The sequence below is a fragment of the Bos grunniens genome, chromosome 21 (genome assembly GCF_055505025.1).
Source record: "Bos grunniens cultivar Pamir isolate PY7600 chromosome 21, Bosgru_T2T1.0, whole genome shotgun sequence".
Taxonomy (NCBI): Eukaryota; Metazoa; Chordata; class Mammalia; order Artiodactyla; family Bovidae; genus Bos; species Bos grunniens.
In genome coordinates this window covers 25,982,442-26,005,943 of record NC_141185.1, presented here as the reverse complement: position 1 = coordinate 26,005,943, position 23,502 = coordinate 25,982,442, and the positions used below count along the sequence as shown (strand labels likewise).

At 44.1% G+C, this 23,502-nt stretch overlaps 1 protein-coding gene across 10 annotated transcripts in view; it reads right to left on the bottom strand.

Annotated features, from left to right (window-relative positions):
- The window catches only part of EGLN3 (egl-9 family hypoxia inducible factor 3), a 452,919-nt gene that overhangs the window by 189,510 nt on the left and 239,907 nt on the right, over window positions 1–23,502 (bottom strand). For 3 of the 10 annotated variants that reach the window (XM_086363668.1, XM_086363669.1, XM_086363664.1), the window contains 2 exons: window positions 17,194–17,390; window positions 16,921–17,064 (listed from right to left, as the gene is read on the bottom strand). The exons of 2 other annotated variants lie outside the window; for them this stretch is intronic. The gene's annotated coding sequence lies outside the window, so the exon portion shown is untranslated. Of the gene's footprint in view, window positions 1–5,165; window positions 5,198–5,839; window positions 6,050–16,920; window positions 17,065–17,193; window positions 17,391–19,676; window positions 19,764–23,502 lie in introns of those variants that run through there. 5 more of the 10 variants (XM_086363670.1, XM_086363666.1, XM_086363665.1 and 2 more) reach the window with 5 other exon arrangements.

Sequence of the window (23,502 nt, the reverse complement as noted above, 5' to 3'; positions counted from 1 at the left end):
ATTCTTGCTTGGAGAATCCCCATGGACAGAGGAGCCTGGTGGGCTACAGTCCATGGGGTCGCAAAGAGTCTCACACAACTGAGGCGACTTAGCACACAGCACATTAGAGATGACACACCTCTCAGAGACCCCCAAATCTTCCTCTCACTTCACAATCACACTTCTCGCAAGTGATATCACACTAACAATCTTCTTACTTCCATTCAATCCTTAATCCCAACCCTCTGAGGTTAACGATATGGTAGTTATTCCTGCAAAGGTCACCAGTGGCCTCGATAACTATAAAAACATAATAAAACCAACAACAAAATAACTCTTCTTACATCCCACCTTCCAATCACATGAACTATTTATAATTCACAGATTACATTGATTAATACATTTAGAGACCATAGGTACTGAAAGTATGAATTCTTTCTCCCTTCAATATAAAATTAAAATTAAAAGCATTCCTAAATCATAATCTTTTCCATAGGGACTTCATTTATCATTTTCTGTCCAAAAAAATTCCCTTTCTCTGTACCTCTGCTTTATTGCTTATTTAAACACATGCCCACCAATTGAGTAATCCAGCAATAAACATACTCATACCTCGTTTGTAGTAGGTAAATTGTGTCCCCCCCAAAAGATATATTCATCCAGAACCTCAGAATACAATCTTATTTGGAAGAAGAGCCTTTGTAGATGTAATGATTCTTAGAGATGGAAATACCAGATCACCTTACCTGTATCCTGAGAAACCTGTACTCAGGACAAGAAGCAACAGTTAGAACAGGACATGGAACAATGGACTGGTTCCAAATTGGGAAAAGAGTACATCAAGGCTGTATATTGTCACCCTACTTATTTAACTTATTTGCAGAATACATCATGCAAAATCCTGGGCTGGATGAAGCACTAGGCAATCAAGACTGCCTGGAGAAATATCAATAACCTCAGATACATAAATGATACCATCCTAGTAGCAGAAAGCAAAGAGGAACTAAAGAGCCTCTTGATGAAGGTGAAAGAGGAGAGTGGAAAAACCTGGCTTAACACTCAACATTGAAAAAACTAAGATCATAGCAACCAGTCCCATCACTTCAGAATAGAATACAATAGAAGGGGCAAAAGTGGAAACAGTGACAGATTTTCTTTTCTTGGGCTCTAAATTCACTGTGGCCGGTAACAGCAGCCACAAAATTAAAAAAAGACACTTGCTCCTTGGAAGAAAAGTTATGACAAACCTAGACAGCATATTAAAAAGCAGAGACATCACTTTTCCAACAAAGGTCCATATAGTTAAAACTATGGATTTTCCAGTAGTCATGTATAGATGTGAGAGTTGGACCGTCAAAGGCTGAGCACTGAAGAACTGATCCTTTGAACTATGGTGCTGGAGAAGACTCTCGAGAGTCCCTTGGACAGCAAGGAGATCAAGCCAGTCAATCCTAAAGGAAATCAACCCTGAATATTCATTGGAAGGACTGATGCTGAAGCTCCAATATTTTGGCCACATGATGTGAAGAGCCAACTCATTTGGAAAAGACCCTGATGCTGGGAAAAATTGAGGACAGGAGGAGAAGGGGTGACAGAGGATAAGATGGTTGGATGGCATCACCGACTCAGTGGACATGAGTTTGAGCAAACCCTGGGAGATAGTGAAGGACAGGGAAACCTGGTGTGATGCAGTTCATGGGGTCTCAAAGAGTCAGACATGACTCAGCTACTGAACAACAAGATGTAATGAAGGTAAAGATCTCTAGAAGAGATGATTTTTGATTAGGGTAGGCCCTAAATCAAATTGATGAGCTTCCTTGTAAGAGATAAAAACAGAGAATCACAGAGACACGTGGGGAGAACACCACATGAAGATTAAGACAGAGATTGGAGCAATGCTTCTACAAGTCAAGGAATACCAAGAATTATTGAAACCCCCAAAGCTAGGGGAGAACATGGAAACAGATTCTTCCTCAGAGCCTCCAGAAGGAACCAACCCTGCCTGATGGGGACTTCTGGCCTCCAGAAATGTGAGTGAACACATTTCTGTTGCTTTAAGTCATGCAGTTACAATAATTTGCTATGGCAGTCCTAGGCAACCAATACATTACTGTGTAACGTTTTGAATTAAAATCAGGGAATTTTTTATTATAAGAAGACGAAACTCACTCCAGTTAGCTCAGGAAGAGGGGAATTTATTTTTAAGAACTGCAATCTCACAGGACACAAAGATGAGAAATCAAGCCTCCTGCTTTTGGATCTGGAAACCAGGGCTGGAACGAAAAGTGACTCTCCATCTCCCAGAGACATCTAATAAGCTCTCTCATATTGCTCCCTTTGTGAGTCATCCCATGCTGTCCCCTGGCTGGCTTCCTTTGCTTCATCACTCTCTGGATATGTGTGGTTCATTAAGGTGTCTTCAGCCCCAAGTCTCTGTAAATTTCAGCTTTGTTCCCCACATCCGACTTTGTCTCTCCAGCATCCTAATTACAAACTGTCAAGTAAGAAACTGGGTTGGCTTGGCTTAGTTGTTAGTTGACCCTGACAAACCATCAGGTGCCCATCTCTGGCCTATATGCAGCACATGAGGGGTGGAGCCCTGTGGCATGAGGGCTGTGCCTCCCAGGCTCTGGGCAAGAACTTCCCCTGTAGAGTTCACAGGAGTGCAGGTGAAGCTTGGCCTCTCTGGTACAATCTGGTCGTTTTTCTGCCTCCTTCACTGACTGAAAACCCCTCGAGGACAAGAATGTAGGTCTCAGTGCCTGAGACATGGTAGATATTCAAGATGAGTTTATTAAATACAAAGGAATTAGTTGAGCTTTGTAGAATTATATCTATTCAGTAGACCAAAAAAGGTAAATGTTTACGCCACTTTCTCTGTTCACTGTTTATGTCACTTTCCTGACAGAGTGGTCATTTTAAAGCTAACTTCATTCCCTTAGGTCATTCTTGGAAATAGTAGAGAGATTATCTCTGTTTATTTCATAAAATGACACTCACAAAGCCACACAACCTCATCAGGTCCCTGATGAGTGGATATAAGGTAAACAGTTGTCTGACCTCTTTCTCTCTCTATTGGTGTCCAAACACCCTAGTCTTTTGGCCCATGCTATGATCCTTCTTAACAGAGAGCTCAGGCAAAGAGGTTGTTTGAGTTATTCTTTGCCTCTCTTTCCTTTTCTTGTCTTCCCTTTCACAAAATGGATTTTCCCCTCCAGAGAAGATCTCTTTCCAACTTTTTTTTTAAGTATAGTTGATTTACAATGTTGAATTCTTTTGCATACAGCAAAGTAATTCAGTTCTACGTATATATATATATATATATATATGTATAGAGACACAGAGAGAGAGATCTTATTTTAACAAAACAATCTGATGGAACATTCTTTCAGGAGCCTGTTTAGCTTTCTAGAAATTTTTCCTTTGCTTTGGCTACCACTAGTTTGTTGAGTGGAGAAGGCAATGGCACCCCACTCCAGTACCCTTGCCTGGAAAATCCCATGGATGGAGGAGCCTGGTAGGCTGCAGTCCATGGGGTCACGAAGAGTCGGACACGACTGAGCGACTTCACTTTCACTTCTCACTTTCATGCACTGGAGAAGGAAATGACAACCCACTCCAGTGTTCTTGCCTGGAGAATCCCCGGGACGGCGAAGCCTGGTGGGTTGCCGTCTATGGGGTCACACAGAGTTGGACACGACTGAAGTGATTTAGCATAGCATAGCATAGCATAGTTTGTTGAGACCCTTTCCTAATAGCCTCTCCCTTGGGTCTAAACTTCTCTAAGTATATAGTGCTGTGTCAGGGCCTGGTGAAGATAAGAAGTAACAAAAGATCCAGAAGACATAAACTCAGTTACTGCAGAGTTCATGCAGTGTGGAGCACCCAGCTAGGCCAACACTGGGAGGGCCCAGGAATCTTCAGGGCCTCATTTGCATGAGATTTGCAAATTAAAAGGATCCTGGTCAGGAACCCATTCTTCTCAGGCTGGTGGGGAAAATCTGATCATTGTTGTGCTAATCAGGTGGACTGACTCAGCCTAGGCAGGGGAGGAGGGAGAAAGGTTAATTCCCAAAACCATTCCCTTTCTCCAAGCCCAGCAGCCAGCGTCCCTCCTGGCTCATCTGAAGGCCCCACAAATTGTCATTAAAGCTGCCCGAAAGGAGAAATATTGGAAAGGGAATATATGTAGGAATCTTTTAAAACCCTGCAAGACCTTCACACCATGATTCCTTCTGTGATGAATTACAAGTACCGAAACCTAAGTAAAATAACTTGTCCCTAAATTTCTAACTTTAAATATCAATACATCTCATCAATACATATCATCTCTTCTATGTACCAGCAAGAGGTAGCCATAGGTGGTGTCAAAAAGCTGTGTAGATGGCAGACCCCACACACAAGGCATTATGGCAACACACACACACCACACACAAGGCATTATGGCAACACACACACACATCCCACACACAAGGCATTATGGCAACACACACACACCACACACAAGGCATTATGGCAACACACACACACATCCCACACACAAGGCATTTTATGACAACACACACACACACCTTGTCCAGAGAGATAAATGGCCCAATTGTCCTGCAACCAAAACCCAGTTCCCAGCTGGCCAGATTTCCAGAGAGCTAAAGCTGAGGGAGGCTGGTGTCCCCGGCACGGGGTAACTGCCAGGGTCCCCCATCAGGTAACCAGTAACTGTGAATGAGTGTTTCTTATGAATGAATGGGACCACTGGGCAGTTTGACCAACATTAAAACAAAGCATCGGATCTGGAGTCTTGAACATCCACAGAAAGGGCCTGAACCAGAGGAAGCTAACATAGAACATGGGACCTCTCCTCCCTGGAAAACTACCCTTCCACCCCAGCCATCCGTTTCCCAATTCTCTCCTCACCCTGCTGAGAGCTCCCAGGCGGTGTCCTACCCACCCAGCTCACTTCCTATTCATTCATTCACTCATTCAACAAACATTAACAGGCACCTACTGTGTGTCAGCCAGTGTGCCAGGCCCTGGAAAGACAGGGAGGCCAGACCCAGCCTGCTTGCCAGCCCTGCTGGGGACAGGGAGGCAGCCATTCCTCTGCTCCTCTCATCCCAGGCACGCACCACGCCAGGCCAGCTCTTCAGAGAACTACGGCTTCTCCATTTCTTCTTCCTGACACTCACCTCGTGCAGGAGCAGTGGCTCAGAAAATCTATCTTTTCACTCGCATTATAGGATTTTTTTTAAAGCAGCAGCAGCCTTACCTTCCAAGAAGCCTGTGGCTTAGCCTAATATTTATATGTATTTGCATTTCCTTTGTACACATGGATGGGGAAAGAAAGGGTGGGGAAGGGAATTTGGCTGGGAATGAAAATTAGCCCTGAGCCAATCCTCAAAGTGTTATTGCAATTGCCAATTTAAAATCAAGATGCAACTTGTTTAGCTAAAATTCAGATTATTTCCATCACTCCCACCCTGACTCTTCATCCCCTGCAAACTTGCAGCTCCTTAGCTGACCTGTGCATGACTCCCAGTCATATATGAGGGAGCTATATTTGGTGTTACTCTTAGATACACTGGAAATTTTCTAATTCTGCAGGTTTGGGTCATTTTCAGAGAGCTCTGTGGGCACCCTCTGGTGGCTGACTGAAAATTTTACCTGCAAAAATTGCAGTGGAACTGAGATGGCTTTATTTGGCAGTCGGGCTTTGCAGTTGGACGGTAAACATTGTAAGTTTATTTGCTGTACTTTGTACCACCTCTTTCGTCATACGATGCATGGCTGGAACCATGGCTCTGTGGCCTGTCAAAGGGATTGGCACCTTATAGAAAGGGCAGAGCTAAGGCATGAGGCCTACCTGTGGGGCAGTTTTTTCAAGACAGCCGGAGTGAGGAGGGTGAGGATAGCCCTTCCTTGGGCTCTCAGAGGACTCACCCAGGAGGAGAAGCCGCTGCAGGCCAGGCTTGAAGGGCTTTCTTCCCAGAATTCCTGTTTCTCTGCTGCTCCTAGGAGCAGCCATTCCTAAGAATCATCCTGATCTGCAGGAAAGAGCACCGATGAAAGAGTGGAGGAGAGGCAGGAAGAAAAACTCTCTCCACCTGAGGATGCCGCCCCAAGCCCTACAATCAGAGACTCTGAAGCGCACAGCTGCTCTGTCAACACAGTAAATACCCACACCTGATTTCCCTTGGCTCTTTCTCCAGGGACTTTATTAGTCTCGGGATACCCCCTCAAAGTCAGCTCAGGTGGCCTTTATTTTGCAAAGAGTGAAGAACTAATGTGATGTCACCCAACCTGCTGGGGACGGGGGAGATTCAAGATTGGAGTTTTCTCACCTGCCCATTGATGCTGGGGAATATTTACCTGCAGTGGTCTCAGTCACCCCTACCCTGCACTCTATCAGAGCAAACTACTCTTGACCAGCAAATCATGATGAGACCTCTAAAGGGCAAGGTCTTAGGGAAGGGTACACTTGAGGGTCAGGAGAGTAGCCATGTCACAAGTGGGTTCCAGAAGCTGGCAAGAGAACCCAGTACTCAGATTCCAGGTTCCCTCCATAGGCTTCATTTGGCCCAAACACTACCGTTTACCTGGAATCAAAGAGGCGCTGTCTACTGGGAGCAGCCTTCTTTATTGCTACCATTTTTCATTTGCTTTCTTTCACAACCAGGCCCCAGGGCAGAAGAGAAGGCTGGTGAGCCATCAGTCACCCCACACTGACGGGGGCAGCCCCATTCTGCCCCGTTGGGTCTGAGAGCACCACTGGAGCAGACAGTATCTTTGGTGGGCAGCCCAGAAGCTAAGATGTGACTGGAGCACAGCGAGAAAAAAAACTTTAAAAACCAGTGTGACCACACCCTGGGAATAGACAGATCAACTAGGTTCAGAGCCATTAGCCTGGAGGCAGGGCAGTCTGGGAGCTCCTGTTGAATGTGAGCTGAGCTCATGGGTTTCTCCCTTTAGCCTGTGCTTCCAGCAGAATGCAAATACTATGGCAAGGTTACTATGTGTCAAGCCCGCGGAATGGAGTGGACAGCGTGCTCACTGCAGCTAAAGATGCAGTGCAGCCACCACCTACCCTAAACCCTTCATGCAGATGAACTCATCAGCCCTGGTGACAATCAAATGAAGGAGGTGCTGCTGCTGCTGTTAAGTCGCTTCAGTCGTGTCCGACTCTGTTCGACCCCATAGACGGCAGCCCACCAGGCTCCCCCGTCCCTGGGATTCTCCAGGCAAGAACACTGGAGTGGGTTGCCATTTCCTTCTCCAATGCATGAAAGTGAAAAGTGAAAGTGAAGTTGCTCAGCCGTGTCCAACTCTTAGCGACCCCATGGACTGCAGCCCACCAGGCTCCTCCATCCATGGGATTTTCCAGGCAAGAGTACTGGAGTGAGGTGCCATTGCCTTCTCCATAGTATATGATAGCAGTACCATTTTACTGTTGAGGAAACAGAGTCATAAGTAAGTAAAGTGTTAGTCGCTCAGTCGTGCCCGACTCTTTGCGACCCCATGGACTGCAGCCCACCAGGCTCTTCTGTCCATGAGATTTTCCAGGCAAGGATACTGGAGTGGGTTGCCATTTCCTTCTCCAGAGTATCTTTCCAACCCAGGGATCGAACCCGGGTGTCCTGCACTGCATGCAGATTCTTTTACCAACTGATCTCCAGGGAAGCCCTTGTAGAGTCATAGAGGAGTTAAACAAGGTTACACAGCTAGCAAGAGGCAGAACCTGAATTCAAATCCAGGCAACTAGACTCCCGAATCCCAGCTCTAATTGTTACACTCTACCACCTGTCTCCCAGGGCAGTGTTGCAAAGCTCCCACTTGTTAGGTGTTGCAAAATTTCTGCTAGACGTTGGTGAGCAACCCTCTGGCTTTGTGGCCCGCCGCAGAGCCCAGGGAGTGGCCCTCCTGCCCCCTAGAGCTGATGTGGAGAGGGCCCTGGCTCTGGGCACTGCTCCAGGGATCTCTTCCAGGAGCTTGGGGTTCACTGCCACTTCTGACTAGCAGAGTAACATGAGTCTTGACTCTGCCCAGGTAGCCTGGGTCTGTCTATCTAGGGCTTCAGACCTGGGCTGGTGTCCCTCTCTCCCTTGGCCGGATTATTCCGATTACCCTGGAAGCACAGATATTTAGTTTATGGGACATAAAGACAGAGCCAGTTCCTTCACTGAGCATCAGGCTCCCCAGGGCTCTGCTTAGACAGCCACTCAGGAAATTGGGGAGGGGGGCTCAATCCCAGAGCTGCTCTGAGGAGGCAACATCCATAGGGTGTTACTCTACTTTCCATTTGCATTAACACTGATTAAATCAAACACTTAGCTATTTGATTAAGAAATGTCTCAGACAGATTTTCCTCCTTCCTCACTTACTGATCACATACCTGGCCACCTTCCAAAAGAGATCTGGTTTTTGTCTTTTAAGATTTGTATTCTGGCAGGTAGAGTTTTATCGAATGGGATCAACACCATGACACCAACGTTAAATTGCCTGGTGCCTGTGCTGGCTGTTTCCCATCTGTCCCTCCAGATCTCACTTCACACTTCTCCAACTGCTCTGTGTGCCCCAGGGAACTGACCTACAGGGGGCCATCAACAGGTTCCTGTTCTTCTGGCTTTTGTTGAGTCCACCCAGTGGTCACTGGCAGTAAATAAGTAGGCAGGAGATGAGAGAAGTCAGCGGGGTTGTCTCCCTGGCTCCCCTCCTGCCAGGCTACCATGGATTATCTGTGTCCCTCTACTGAGGCCACAACTCATATAGCCCAGTAACCACTGATAGTTATAAACTACCCCCTGACACTTAATAGCTTAGCTCTGTGGGCAACTCATCTCTGTCCCACATGGCGTAAGCCAGAGCAGCATGCCTAGGGTTGGAGAATCCACTTCCAAGATGGCTAACAAGTCAGTGCTGGTTATGGTCTGGGCGAGCTTAGTCAGGGCTGTCAGCGGAGGTAGCAGTTTCCCAGGTGGGCCTCCACTTGGGGTTGTTAAACTTGCTCCCAGCAAGTGTCCAAGGGAAAGGAAATGGAAGCTTCTAGTCTTTAAGACCTGGGCCTGGAAACAGCTATACAAACTTCTGCCAGGTTCTGTTGGTCAAAGCAGTTGCCCAGGTCCCTCTGATTCAAGGTGAAAGACCACAGAGCCCTACTCTTGATGAAAGGAGTATCAGAGAATTTTATCCGTCTTTAACCCACCACATTTTGTAAGTGCCCCTCCTATGGCTACCCACTCCAAGATCCACAGCCAGTCCCTCCCTTTCTCCATGAGGGTGTGGAGCAGCTAGCTCCCCATTAGTGTTCATCCCAGGGTTCTACAGGTTCCCTGGTTTGATTTCCCTAAACTCTGATCACACATTTCTAACAGTCTCTTTATTAAACTCCTCCTCAAAACATCCAGTTGCTGTGTTCCCAGGTATCTGGTGGGATCCTGGCAACATTCCTCTGCAAAGTTCCCACTTGCCCCCCACAGGTATATCCCCTGAAACCACCTCCTTAAGACCTTTCCTGCAAACTCCCACTAGCCCCCAAACTTCCCACACTCCGTCTGCTTCCTGCTTTACCCAGTGCTTTCCTTCTGGCCCTGGGAGAACTCTGCTCAGTCATTAACTGCACAGACTTATCAAAATAATTACTGCCTTCCTGCTTCCAGGGTGCTCCTGGCTTCCTATCCACCTCACCCAGAAAAATGTTAGCACTTTTATAGAACTCTATAGTCAAATCTAAACCCAAAGAGAAATCACTAAAGACAGATATTTGTGACCCTCCAGTTAAGCCAATAAAGGACTCCTCCTGGTCAAGCTAGGCTTTCAGATCCCCTCAGACCACACTGGCAAACCTCCAAACCTTCCTGCTTTCAGCCTCCCCTAGATGTTTACCTTGACCTAGGGTCTCCATGCAGAGCTTGAAGATCTATTTTCCTTTCTTTGACTTTTTCATGAGGACTCTCATGCTTTCAATGTGGGAACTATAACTGATAAATTCAGAACCAGGGCAAAAGGGCATATTTATTGCTCCAATGCCTCGTTTCATTCAAAGACAAGTATATTTCCAGCAATTGAGAAGGAACAAAGGTTCTATTTCTATGACACTGTAAAAGATAGCATTTTCTGGATTCTTATCTGGAACTCTGATAGTTACGGTATCCGTCATGTACTTAATCAGCAGAGCTGAGAAAGGCAGCACTAAACTATTTCTAAAGCACTTTCTCATCTTCTATTACTTCTAGAATGTCTTTTCAATATTTAATTCATTGACGAAATATTTTTTGAACACTTGCTATTATGTGGCAGTACTGGGAACAATGATGAACAAAAACAGATGGACGAGAAGACACATGACTCAAAGAATTCCACAAATAAATCTAAGATAACACATTGCAATACCAGTTTCCTTGTAATATGACGGTGTACAGAAGGGAGATAGTGATAATCAGTCAGGTCAGAGATAGGTATCTGTCAGCCTTAAGTTCCACCAATGCTCTTGCCCTCTACCAAACTCAGCACTGCCCAGGGGATAAGGTGAAACAGCTAAAACGAAAGTGTTAGCCCTGCTGCTTGTAGCCCTGAGCTGCTAAGTGCTTAAGACCTCCACCTACAGCAGTCCTGTCAGGTCCCTAGTCCAACACACCCACCCTTTGAGATATCAGGAACGCTGGGCACCACTCCCGTCAGTGGCAGGCATATGGAGTCCATCCTGGTAAGAGGCTTCTTCTGAAGCACAGTGAAGTTGCACCTTGTCAAGGTCTTCCTCATGATGTCTACCTGTTGCCATGTTAAGCTGCCCACGGTCTCTCATCCAAGCAGCCCCTACCCCATTATCTGAGATGCCTCAGGGGAATGTTGCCAGAGATGCCGGTGGCATATTGCCCAGGTCTTTTTTTACATTTTTTTTTTAAATTGAAGTATAACTGACTTATAATGTTACGTTAGTTTCAGGTATATAGCAAAGAGATTCAGTTATACATACATATATGTTCTTTTTCAGATTCTTTTCCCATATTGCTGTTGCTGTTTAGTAACTAAGTCATATCCAACTCTTTGTGACCCATAGACTGTAGCCTGCCAGGCTCCTCTGTCATGGAATGTCCCAGGAAAGAATACTGGAGTCTTTTCCCATATAGGTTATCATAAAATATTGAATAGAATTTCTGATGCTATACAGTAGATCCTTATCTATCTTATATATAGTAATATGTATATGTCACTCCCAATCTCTCAGCTTATCCCTCCCTGCCTCTTTCCCCCCAGGTAATCATAAGTTTGTTGCCTACACCTATGACTCTATTTCTGTTTTGTAAGTAAGTCCATTTGTATCAACTTTTAGATTATATAAATGTGATAGCATATGATATTTACTTCACTTAATAATATGACAATATCTAGGTTCATCTATGTTGCTATAAATGGCATTATTTCATTCTTTTCCACGGCTGAGCAATATTCCATTGTGTGTGTGTGTGTACATATACACACATATACACCACATCTACATCCATTTGTCTGTCAATGGACATTTAGGGTATTTCTAAGTCTTGGCTATTGTTAATAATCCTGCTATGAACATTAGGGTGAATGTGTCTTTGAATCAGAGTTTTCTCTGGATATATGCACAAGTCCAAGTCTTTAAAGAACTGGGCTTTAACCTTCCCTTAGTTCATGTGCAAATGGAAGTCTTTCTACCATGAGTCTGGGCATTACTACCCTGATATTTAGTTTTAGTTGCTCCTCTCCTTATAGCTAATTATGGGTAAAAGTATACATTTAGGCAGTACCCAAGGTTCTCTGGGCCCATGTTCATCCTGTCTTCTAAGGAGAGCCAGGTGCAGTGGGCAGCCCGCAGGGATTCTGTGTTGCCCAGATACTGCCCGTGTAACTACAGCAGGTACTCCACCAAACTCTGCCCTTCCCTGCTCCTCCCTGCTGGTGTGTGCGCAATGTGTGTCTGCCTCACAGCTGAGGCCTACGTGCTAGGATGAATGTTCCCATCTGAGGATGCTAGTCTGGTGAGGCAACAAACCATCACTGAGAGAAACATGAGTCAAAGTTGGATTTAAAAGCTGGTGCTGCCACTTACCAGGTATGTGCTTGTGGGCACCATCCTGAAACAGCCTTGGTTTCTTCATCAACCAAAAAAAAATGAGATAATCATTTCCACCTTCCAAGAATAAATAAAATAACAACCACCCTAGGACACTGCTGGGAACCCAGAAGGTGTTTGACAAATATCACTTCCGCTTCTGTTCTGACACATCTGCTACAGCCAAAGACCCTCCAGCTAAGGCAATACTCAGCCATCTGCCTCAAGACTAAAGCAAGGTGCCGATTATGAAAAACACACTCCATTTGCTGAAATAAAACACACTTCCCCAGAGTGAAGGACGGCATCCTGAACACTTTGGAAGCAGAGAAGTCAGATCCCACAAAGAACACCAGGGTGTGAGCTGAGTTAGGATTGCAGGTGCAGCTGGAGTGGGAGGCCTGCCAGATCTAAGTTGTTTTTGTTGTTCAGCGCTAAGCCGTCTGACTCTCTGTAACCCCATGGACTGCAGCATGCCAGGTTTCCCTGTCCTTCACCATCTCCCGGAGCTTGTTCAAACTCAAGTCCATTAAGTCAGTGATGCCATCCAACCATCTCGTCCTCTGCCGCCCCCTTCTCCTTCTGCCCTCAATCTTTCCCAGCAACAGGATCTTTTCCAATGCCAGATCTAAGAGATTCTGTTAATCCTGAGGGAGCAAGTGTGGATATGGGAAACATTTTAGATACAGTGGGCCAACCGCCCTAAAATGCTGCAGTGACCTTGACTCAAGCCAGCCAGTCCATGCCCACCCCCATCCTGTGAGGAAAATGATGGAGCGGCACAGACAAGGACCTGACACTCCTGAAATGGGTGAGCTAGTGCCACGCCACTTCTGGGACCAGAACAGGATCTGTGAAAGTGTCTGACGTCACTAACAACACTGACAAGTGGGGCTTGATGACTCTCCAAGCTGAGTCCAGAGGGAAAGAGCCTCCCTCTGCCTGGCTTGGAAACAGGCGGCGAGAGGCAGCATCCTCTGGGGCTCAGCACAGTGGGCTGGCCTCTGGAGCATCTGAATAAATGTGTGTTGTTCTGTGCGCCCAGACTGCCTTTCCTTGGGTGACCTTGCTGCCAGCAGCGTCTTTGTTAGCGCGTGGACTTTCATCATATTCAAAAGAGTCTACATTTGAAAGAAGTTAAGCTGAAGGAAGCTGGGAAAAAAAGGATTCAGAGAAGGCCTGCTGGGATAGCACAAACCTTCAGCCAAGGGCCCGAGTGGATAGTTCGCAGAGGAGACTTTTTCTCTCACACACACTTTTCCAAAAGCAAGGCTCACCCGAATCACCATGATCATCGTCACCATTATTGAAAGTTGACCATGTGCCCAGAACTCTCCAGAGCATATCACATCTCTTCTGGAATTTGACTCTCACAACCACTCTGTGAGGTAAGTGTATCTCTATTATCACCAGCCCCAGGTCATTCTTGTTAATAACTGATAAAGCTGCAATTCTCAATTTATGAAGAGTAATGAAGAAAAGGGCTTCCCTGGTGTCCCAGTGATAAAGAATCCACCTACCAATGCAGGAGATGCTGGTTTGATCCCTAGATCAGGAAGATCTGCTGGAGAAGGAAACAGCAACCCATTCCAGTATTCTTGCCTGAGAAATTCCATGGACAGAGCCTAGCAGGTTATAGTCCATGCGGTTGCAAAGAGTGGGACACAACTTAGCGACTAAACCAACCAAACAACAACGAAGAAAAGTACAGCATCTTCAAATTAGAGTCCCCTCAGGATAAGGACTTCAAAGTTACAGACTCTAAAGGGGTCTTCAAGCTGCCCTAGTCACTCCCTCCAGCTTCCTCTGTTTCCAAGGGCAGGAAGGATGGGTCCCTAGGCCCTCAGTGAAACATCACCTCTTTACTGTGCTCTTCCCTGTCGGCACACACTGTAAATTATATTCGGGAGGTTTTCAGTACTGCCTTCTTATCCTATCTTCTTATATACATATATATATATATATATATAATTTAATTATTTGCTTATTTTTGGTTGCACTAAGTCTTTGCTGCTGCATGTGGACTTTTTCTAGCGAGTGGCAGCTACTCTTTGTTGAGGTACATAAGTTTCTCACTGTGGTGCCTTCTCTTGCTGCACAGTATGGGCTCTAGTCCCACAGGCTTCAATAGTTGTGGCATGCAGGCTTCGTTGCTCTGCGGCATGTGGAATCTTCCCAGACCAGGGACGAAACCCGTATCCACTGCAGTGGCAGCCTAGACTCTTATCCACTGTACCACCAGGGAAGTTCCTTAATCTCGTCTTCTTATTTAGGAAGATCAGAGCAAGATCCAGCCCCTTGTATGACCTGTGATTCACCTGTGCCCCTTGCTCAGAAGAAAACCACACTGGATTTTCTGCTTTGCTGTCACTGCCTTAAAATTCTTAATAAAATTTTTAACAAGGGATCCTGTATTTTCATTTTGCAATGAGCCCCACAAATGTCATAGCTGACCCTGGACAGAGCTTTAGGATTAGGGCAGGGAGAGGCAGCCATTCAAACCACAGTGAGTGTCTTGCCTGCACCCTCTTCTCATAAGTGGGCTTCCTGGTTAGAATACTGCATGTGATAAAGCGCACTGATGTGCCCCCCTTCCAAGAAATGCAGATGAAATAGTTACTTGAAATGTGTCACTATGACAAGTTCAGTAGTAAATGTGTTTTTTCAAAAATTTAACTGTATGGTACCTGGTTTCAATTGCTAAAGACAGCCACCATCTCTCCCAGGTTTTACTTGATTTCATAAAAACCACAAAGAGCTCGCCACCTTTTCCTCATCACTGCTGAGTTCAGGAATTTCAAGTGTACAATCATAGCAATTATCACAATTTTGCGCAGATTTCCACAGCAAGACAGAGGGTCATAAGGAAGAAAAGGAACATTGTTTGCTGTCCAATTATGACTAGCATGTACGAACAGGACTAGAAGCCCTGATGTCAAAAACTCTTGTGTTGATCCTACCCTAGGCTTCTGGACATGCTTTAACAGATAAAGAGACAATAAGCCTAAATCGTTTTCCTAGGGCTGTGATCTGGAGAAGGCAATGGCACCTCACTCCAGTACTCTTGCCTGGAAAACCCCATGGACGGAGGAGCCTGGTAGGCTGCAGTCCATGGGGTCGCAAAGAGTCAGACACAACTGAGCGACTTCACTTTCACTTTTCACTTTCATGCATTGGAGAAGGAAACGGCAACCCACTCCAGTGTTCTTGCCTGGAGAATCCCAGGGACAGGGGAGCCTGGTGGGCTGCCGTCTATGGGGTCGCACAGAGTTGGACACGACTGAAGTGACTTAGCAGCAGCAGCAGCAGCAGGGCTGTGATCCCCTGAGATAGCACTTGTTTTTACCCAAAAACAAAAAGGAAAATATGAATAGGGAATCTGTTTGTGGAGACTTAGGGTCGGGCATGACTGAGGGACTTCACTTTCACTTTTCACTTTTCATGCACTGGAGAAGGAAATGGCAACCCACTCCAGTATTCTTGCCTGGAGAACCCCAGGGACGGGGGAGCCTGGTGGGCTGCCGTCTATGGGGTCACACAGAGTCAGACACAACTGAAGTGACTTAGCAGCAGCAGCAGCAGGTTCCTCCAAATCTTAATTTCATGGCACTTAAAAATATGTCAGCAATATGAACCCAGGTAGATGTAAAATATTAAGTAAAAAAATAAGCAGAGTTTCCAAGATTTTTAAAATGAGGAACCACAGGACTTCCCCGGTGGTCCAGTGGTTAAGAATTCATCTTCCAATGCAGGGGCTGTGGGTTTGATCCCTGATTGGGGAACTAAGATCCCACATGCTGCGGAATAACTAAGCCTGCGTGCCGCAACTGCTGAGCCCCTGCATCCAACTAGAGAGAAGCCTACACGCTGTACCAAAAGATCCTGCATGCTGCAACTAAAACCAGCACAGCCAATAAATAAATATTTTCAAAATAATTTAAAAAAGAAGCCACTATTTTGACAGGTCTATTAACCCCTCCCCGCCACACATACCATTTTACCTCATTAATTCAAAGCCCAGAGATTTTCCTTCTCTAGCTTTGGTGCTAGAATAGCTGACACTTAGTGATATTTATTCCAAGGCACCATTCATTCATTCATTCCCTCATTTACTTACAAGGTCAAGTCAAAACATGTGGTCTCCTGAATAGGCTAATAGTTTAGCATCCCTTCCACCAATGTGCTTTTTATTGTTTGTTCAGTGTCTGCTTAGTGGAGGTGGGGAAAGCTGACTTTACATTAATAAAAAATGAAAATATCTTTGTTTATAACCCACATGTCAGCTATTCTCTCATCCTCTGAGTATTTTCAAAGCAAAACTCCACTTGCAGAAGAGCATTGGTAAGCGATGTAATTTACCGACACATTTGAAATGGTGATATAGAAAGGCATTTACATCGTACAGGAGACAAAACTGTGCTTGAAAAATCCCAATACCACATGTGTAGGATGATATATGTTCCAGGTAGACAAAAGAAAAATGTATTTAAAATAAACCTGCTCCTTTTGTCCTCAACTTTTTCTTCTAACTCTTGCCCTCACTCACCTTCCTGTCTTCAAAGAATCTTTGGTATGTCGATAGAATTAGTGGATCCTTGGTTAATCCAGCCAGTATGACCAGGAAGCCGAACAAAAGCAGGAAAGTCGGCTCTAGTGAGCGAAGACCAGCATCTCAAGGTGGCTACTGAGTCTGTATTCTCCTCCCCTCTCCCAAGCATCTCTACTCCCGTGCCCAGCTACACCTACTCTCACACCTGCCTTCAAGAAAACTTACCTCCGCAGTGGCCCACATACCCCAGAAAAGCCAGACACTGGCACACTCTCTTAGTCTAACTCTAAAGGGATGCTACCCATCTCATACTTGCCTGGATTTCCTCCATCGGGGTCCAAGGACCCAGGGCCCACTCTGAAATTGCTTCTGTAAACTAGATGGATGATCCTCTCTGATGGGTCACCCTTATCTGGGATCTCTTCAGTAGAAGGCCTCCGGGCAAAAAAGATCGTAAGTTCTGGAAACAGAAGATAGGGAGTTAGAAGCCCTTAGGACTCTGGGTACCAGGGAGAAAAGGTCCCTGATGTGGCCTGCAGAGAGGGGAGGGGCATATAAGAAGCCAAGGGGAAAGTTCCCGCTAATAGACCTGCAGCAGGAGCTGTTCGAATTTCTACTTCTCCCTCTTTCTTTCTGTTCCAGAGCTCTTCTGAAGGCCCTCCTGGCATGTGCAGAAGTGCATAGTGACAGCTTCTTGCTCCCCTTTACTTCTTGCACAGTCTTCTCTCCTATCCATAGAGACAGCTACTCCTTAAGCAGTTTTGATAGAAAACCAACAGTGATGACCTAAAAACAAAAATCATTAACTGAGCCTCAGAATGATGGAACATCTCCAGAATGAGACACACAAAATCCTCCCCTCAGGTCATGTATATTGAATGGGTGTTACTCCCAGGCTTTAAATTATTTTAATATGCCTTTCAGGTCACTTTCCTCTCTGTATAAGCCCCGTACTGAACCATTTCTTTCTGTCATTGTTACTACCATTGCTGGTGCCCCTAAACAGCACTTAGACCTGCCCTCTCTGCCCAATCTCACATTCTGGGTAGAGAAACAGGGAATACAGTAAAACAGCAACAACAAACCCAAATAGGATAAAGGGTGCAAGTGTCCAGAGACTGTTGCAGAAAGAAAGTAATAGAGAAATCAAGAGGAGAGAGAGCTTTAACCAGAGGCCCACAGAATAGGAGAAGCATTAGAAGCAGAGGTTAGTGGTGCTGATTGTAGACAAAAGGCAATTCTACTCAGGTGAAAGTGAATTCCTCAGTCCCAACTAGTCCGTTCATTCCAAGTGAAAGGGCTCAAGACAGTGGTGGTCCTAGACACGTTGGGCAACTGGCTCTGATTCATAGACTTTGCCAATTTCCATGGTGCCAATACTCCTTCTGTGGCCTGTTTCACGCTACCAACTTATGACTTAACACAGAGTTGTAAAGACACACACAAAGTTGACTGTGGCCAAGCACGTGTAAGTTGGTTCAATCACACTACAGGGGCAAGACCTCTGATACCTACTGCTTAAATTTAATCAAGTTCCACCAGCCCCCAAATAGCACTTGTCAAGATGGAGATGTACTTACACAAAGCACCAAGCAGCTACATCAAAACCTGATGTGCTGCCTTCATACATAGAATAGAGAATATAACCTATCTGTAGCTCTGCAATTCCCTGACTATTGTTTGTAATTCTCTGGTCCACCTCTAGTCTTAGTAAGTATTCCCTTCTGTAAAGGACAGGACATATTATCAGCCTCTGCTCAACCTTTTGGGCTAGAGAGAATGCGTACCAGCCCAATCTATACTGTTACCACCATTGCCGTGCCCCCTGATAGCACCTCCCTAACTTCTGTCTGGATGTGCCTAACAGCAAGGTGGTCACATACTAACTATATCCATTCACAGTGCTAAAATGGTGACTTGGAGCCTCCAGTCTGGTAACCTATACTAATAGAACTCCTAGAAGTAAATATACTTCAAGACCCTCTGAACTCAAAGCTGCTTTTTTGCTGCAAAGAGAAACTGGAAACATCAGAAAGCAAGAGTGAGGGCTCTTCACAGACCTCTAATAGGAATCTCAGCTTTCCCTGGGGCCCTTTCAGCATTACCCCTCTACCCTTTTACAGCCACTCAACAAACAAACTCTACTATGGGGGTCAGGCCATAGCAATACTTTAGGACCTACTACCAGCGCAAGTACAGTAGGGCGGTGGGAAGCAATTGGCTGAGGGTAAGAGGGAGCCTGTGAGAGACAGGTGAGGCAGTGTCTAGTCTGAGTCTATACAAAGGACTTTTCTTCCATCCTATAAGTGTGTCAAAGGCAGAGCAGTTTCAAATATAAGGATAAAAAAAAAAAAATCTCCCAAGTTCTCCCTTATCCTCTCTTCCAGTTGGAGATAAATGCAGGCTTTCTCAGAGAACAAGACAGAAATAAGAGACAAAAAAGATGTCCTGAAAAATAAATGTAAATATATATGTGAGAGGCTTTTTTTTTTTACATCCAAATACTCCTGCCAATTATTTTTGAAGAACTTGGTTATGGTTCATTTGGAAAGAACTGTTCTGAGTAGCTGTTCTGAAAAGTAGTCAATAAGTCCATTTATCATTTCTTGGAGCCATCTGAGCTTTACAACCATCCTCTCTTTCTCTTGGCCTCTACCCTTTTGCTTTCCAGGTGAATTGCACTAAATTCATTATGAGAGATTTTATTGTCTCATATTCCCCCTTGCTAAATACCTGACTGATTTCATTGTTTTCATGAACCTAAAAACCTAATTGACAGAGGGATGTGTGTTCCCTTCAAATTGCACATTCACGCACTGGCGGGGGGTCTGAGTGTATACGAGCATTCCAGAGTCCCTGGATATCGATCCTGATATTGCACAATTTTCCAATAAAGATCTGAATCACACAGATATAAGTTAGCAGAAGTATTGAAAATCTTGGGCTTTCAAGGTGGCTCAGTGATTTAAAAAATTGCCTGCCAATGCAGGAGATGCAGGAGACACGGATTCAATCCCTGGGTCAGGAAGATCCCTTGGAGGAGGAAATGGCAACCCAATTCAGTATTCTTACCTGGGAAATCCCGTGGACAGAGGAGCCTGGCAGGCTGCATTCCATGGGGTCACAAAGAGTCAGACACGACTGAACACACACGCGCGTATGCACTGAAAATCGTAAAGATGCACTGAATAAGAGATGCAGGTGGCTTCTTTGACTTAAAAAGCCTGCAGGCAATTGTGCGCCATGTTGAGAAGGGGAAGAGAATGCCACTGGGAGAGTTTATCATTCCTTAAATGTTTACATTTGTTTTCTCAGTTATAAAATTACCACATCCCTTTCAAGAACTCCACCAAATATGTCTATTGTCTGAAGAAACTGATTTTTTTCTTTTACTACAGCCTTCAAGATAGTCCAGGCTTCCCTTGTGTATCAGGTGGTAAAGAATCCACCTGCAATGCGGGAGATCTGGGTTCGATCCCTGGGTTGGGAAGATCCCCTAGAGAAGGGAAAGGTTCTATTCCTGGGCCCAGAAGTTCCACTGGAGAAGGGATAAGCTACTCACTCCAGTATTCTTTGGCTTCCCTGGTGGCTCAGCTGGTAAAGAATCCTTGTAATGTGAGAAACCTGGGTTCGATCCCTGGGTTTGGAAGATCCCCTGAAGAAGGGAAAGGCTACCCACTCCAGTATTCTGGCATAGAAAATTCCATGGATGTCCATGGGGTTGCAGAGTTGGACACAACTGACTTTCACGTTCAAGATAGTCCATGCACGACTTTTTAAAACACAGTTCAATAAGTCTGGGGGCTCTCTTTTGTCACAGGAGAGATGTGTGGGCTCACCAATTTCTTTAACATTTCTCTTCCCTAACTGCAGTGAAACACCATTCAGAACATTTGCAACACTCTCTCAGGAAGCATTGTTCATGACAGGAGAGAACCTAATACGGAACACACCTTGCACCTGACATTTTATAAACCTTTTCCTTCCTGCAGCAAAATCTTAAAATTTCAGAGTCAGATGAATTTATCTGCAGTGACCTTTACATTTTAATTAACTTCACTTTTGCTATCAGCAAAATGGGGAGAAACATATCTGCTGCTACCCTACAATGAAAAAAGAATGGATAGCTCGACTTCCTGGGGTAAAAGGCATTCCAAAGAGCACAGGGTAAGTGCTGGTGGATATAGAAGAAAAGCTTCCCAAGTAACTTACAATCCAAGAGACTAAGATGGGCCAAAGTCTACAACACAAGCCCGGAGACAACTCTATTCATTTATATTCCAGGATAAGACCTCCATCATCCTTTCCTAATTTCCCAAGGTGCTTAGCACATTTTTATGTCCAATAAATGTGACTATGTAACTAAACGAAAGATGAATAGTCAACTGAATTAGTGTCTTATCTTTGGTTAACAGGTATACAATATTTGTTCTTTCAAAATTGGAAATGGACAGATTAATAACTCTTGCTTTGAACTATAAAAGGTCCAAATATCCAAATGAAAAATGTCTTTTTGTTATCATTAGTGTAATTTTGCTATCATATCTTAATTTTATCCCATTTATCAACTTTCTAAGATACAAAGTAAAATGATAGAGTCTTATAGACATCTCCTGAAAAATCCAAGAGATGATCTCATCCCATATTTTACTTCTCAAATTCCTTTGGCATTCTTCTGTTTAACACCAGTCAAAATATCATCAATATGTTTTCATGTGACTTGCTAATTTGCAGAGAGGATGGTATGAATTTTAGTCTGAATTCAATGGTCAGAGAATGTCTTAGCTGGATAAAGAGGAATTGGAGTGGTTTTAATGTGTGGTAAAGCTTATCTCTACTTGATTTCTCTGAAATATTACCTGGGAAGTTAACTGTTGAGAGTGAGCTTCAGTGTAAATTATACTGTTATTCTTGAAATTTTTACTTGTACCCACTAAATGGGCTGCCATATTTAGAGGAAAGCCATCAGAGCTGATTAGCTTATTTTACAAGTGGGTCCTTAATAAGTATCTCTCGGTGATAACCAAGACAATGGTGGCAAAGATAAGCTTTGGGGAAGGGAGATGGGAGGGAGGTTCAAGAGGGAGGGGAAATATGTACACCTATGGCTGCTTCATGTTGATGTTTGACAGAAAACAACAAAATTCTGTAAAGCAATTATCCTTCAATTAAAAAATAAATATTTTTTTAAAAAGATAAGCTTTTAATGGATGCAGAAAATCTTTAAGCATCATGGTGTCAGATTTCTTATACTGCCATTTTCCAGAAAATTACTCTCTGATAATGCTTAAAGTATAAAATGTTTCCAATTCTTAAATGTCTATCATCAAAAAGAACACAAATAAGAAGAGCTGGCAAAGACAGAAAAAAGGTAACCCTCATGCACTGTTACTAGGAATGTAAATTGGTGCAACTACTGTGGAAAATAGTATGGAGGCAACTCAAAAAACTAAAGAAGGAACTACAGTATGACCCCACAATTCTACTCCTGGGTGCATGTTAAACACACACCCCACAAACCGCAAAAAACACTAATTTGAAAAGATACATGCACCCCAATGTTCAGAGCAGCAATATATACAGTCACCAAGATTTGGAAGCAACCTAAGTGTCCATGGACAGATGAAAGGATAAAGAAGAGGTGACATAGATAGATACATGCACACACACACACACACACACACACACACACAGATACATACATGGTGGAATACTACTCAGCCAGAAAAAAGCATGAAATTTTATCATTTACGGGAACATTAGTAGACTTGGAGGGCATTATTCTAAGTGAAATAAATCAGAGAAAGACAAATACTGCATAATATCACTTATATGTGGAATCTAAAAAATACAAAAACTAGTGAAAATAACAAAAAGAAGCAGACTCACAGATAGAGAGAACAAAGTAGTGGTTACATTAGGCAGACAGAAGAGGGGAGGGGCCGTATAGGATACAGGAGATAGCTAACGGAAAACATTACAAGCTAGCGCATGGTGCTACTGCAAATCCATCAGTGGTTGGTTTACTTTTAGCACCACTACCTTCTTTGTTTATACAACATTAATTTGAATAGTTTATTACATTATAATCTTAAATTTTTATAAGAAGAAAACTAAAGTACAGGTGCCAGTGATGTAATGAACAGATTTTATAAACTTATTCCAATTGAGTTCAGCAAAGAAATCATTAGTAGTGCCAAGAAACTCATTTAACATTAACCTAAAAGAGACTCCTGAGCACTTGAGACAACCTTGTTTCTAATTCCCAGCATTCTAGACAGAAGCCATAGCCAGCCAAGTTCGGGTCAATCAAATCCACCTCATCAACATTCACAGCCTTTCTGAGGAAGGATCCTAACTCCAGAAATTGGAGGGATGGCAAAGGGACCCTGAGGCATCTGTGTAAATAGCCAAACAACTCCAATATTTTCTTTGAGCCAACATTTTCTGGATTGTCCTCTTTCAAAATCCAAATTAACTGCAGGAATTGCCATACCTTCCCTCTGCAGACATAGGCTTTTTGAACTCTTTGGAGGCAGAGCATCTGATAAATAAACCACTGCACAATAAATTAAATTTGTATCACTGCATCTCCCTCCTAGTAGGAAAGAAGCTCTTGGTCTTATTCTTTCAAGGTTTATATTTCAAGGCAAAACTTCAGCATAATTTAGAAAGTTTCCTTTTCTATTGAGTCAATTTACTGTTTTTGAAATATTGCACAAATAACTCACATATAGTGCATTAGATGGGTGAATCATCTATCTTTTGATGAAAAGCATAAGTTCTCTTTAGAAGGAATCATTTATTTCTTAACATCCCCAAGGCAAAAACCTCCCAAGATAAAGCTAGGACTCTTACCCTCTCTGGCTTGACAACATATTTATAAAATAAATTCTCT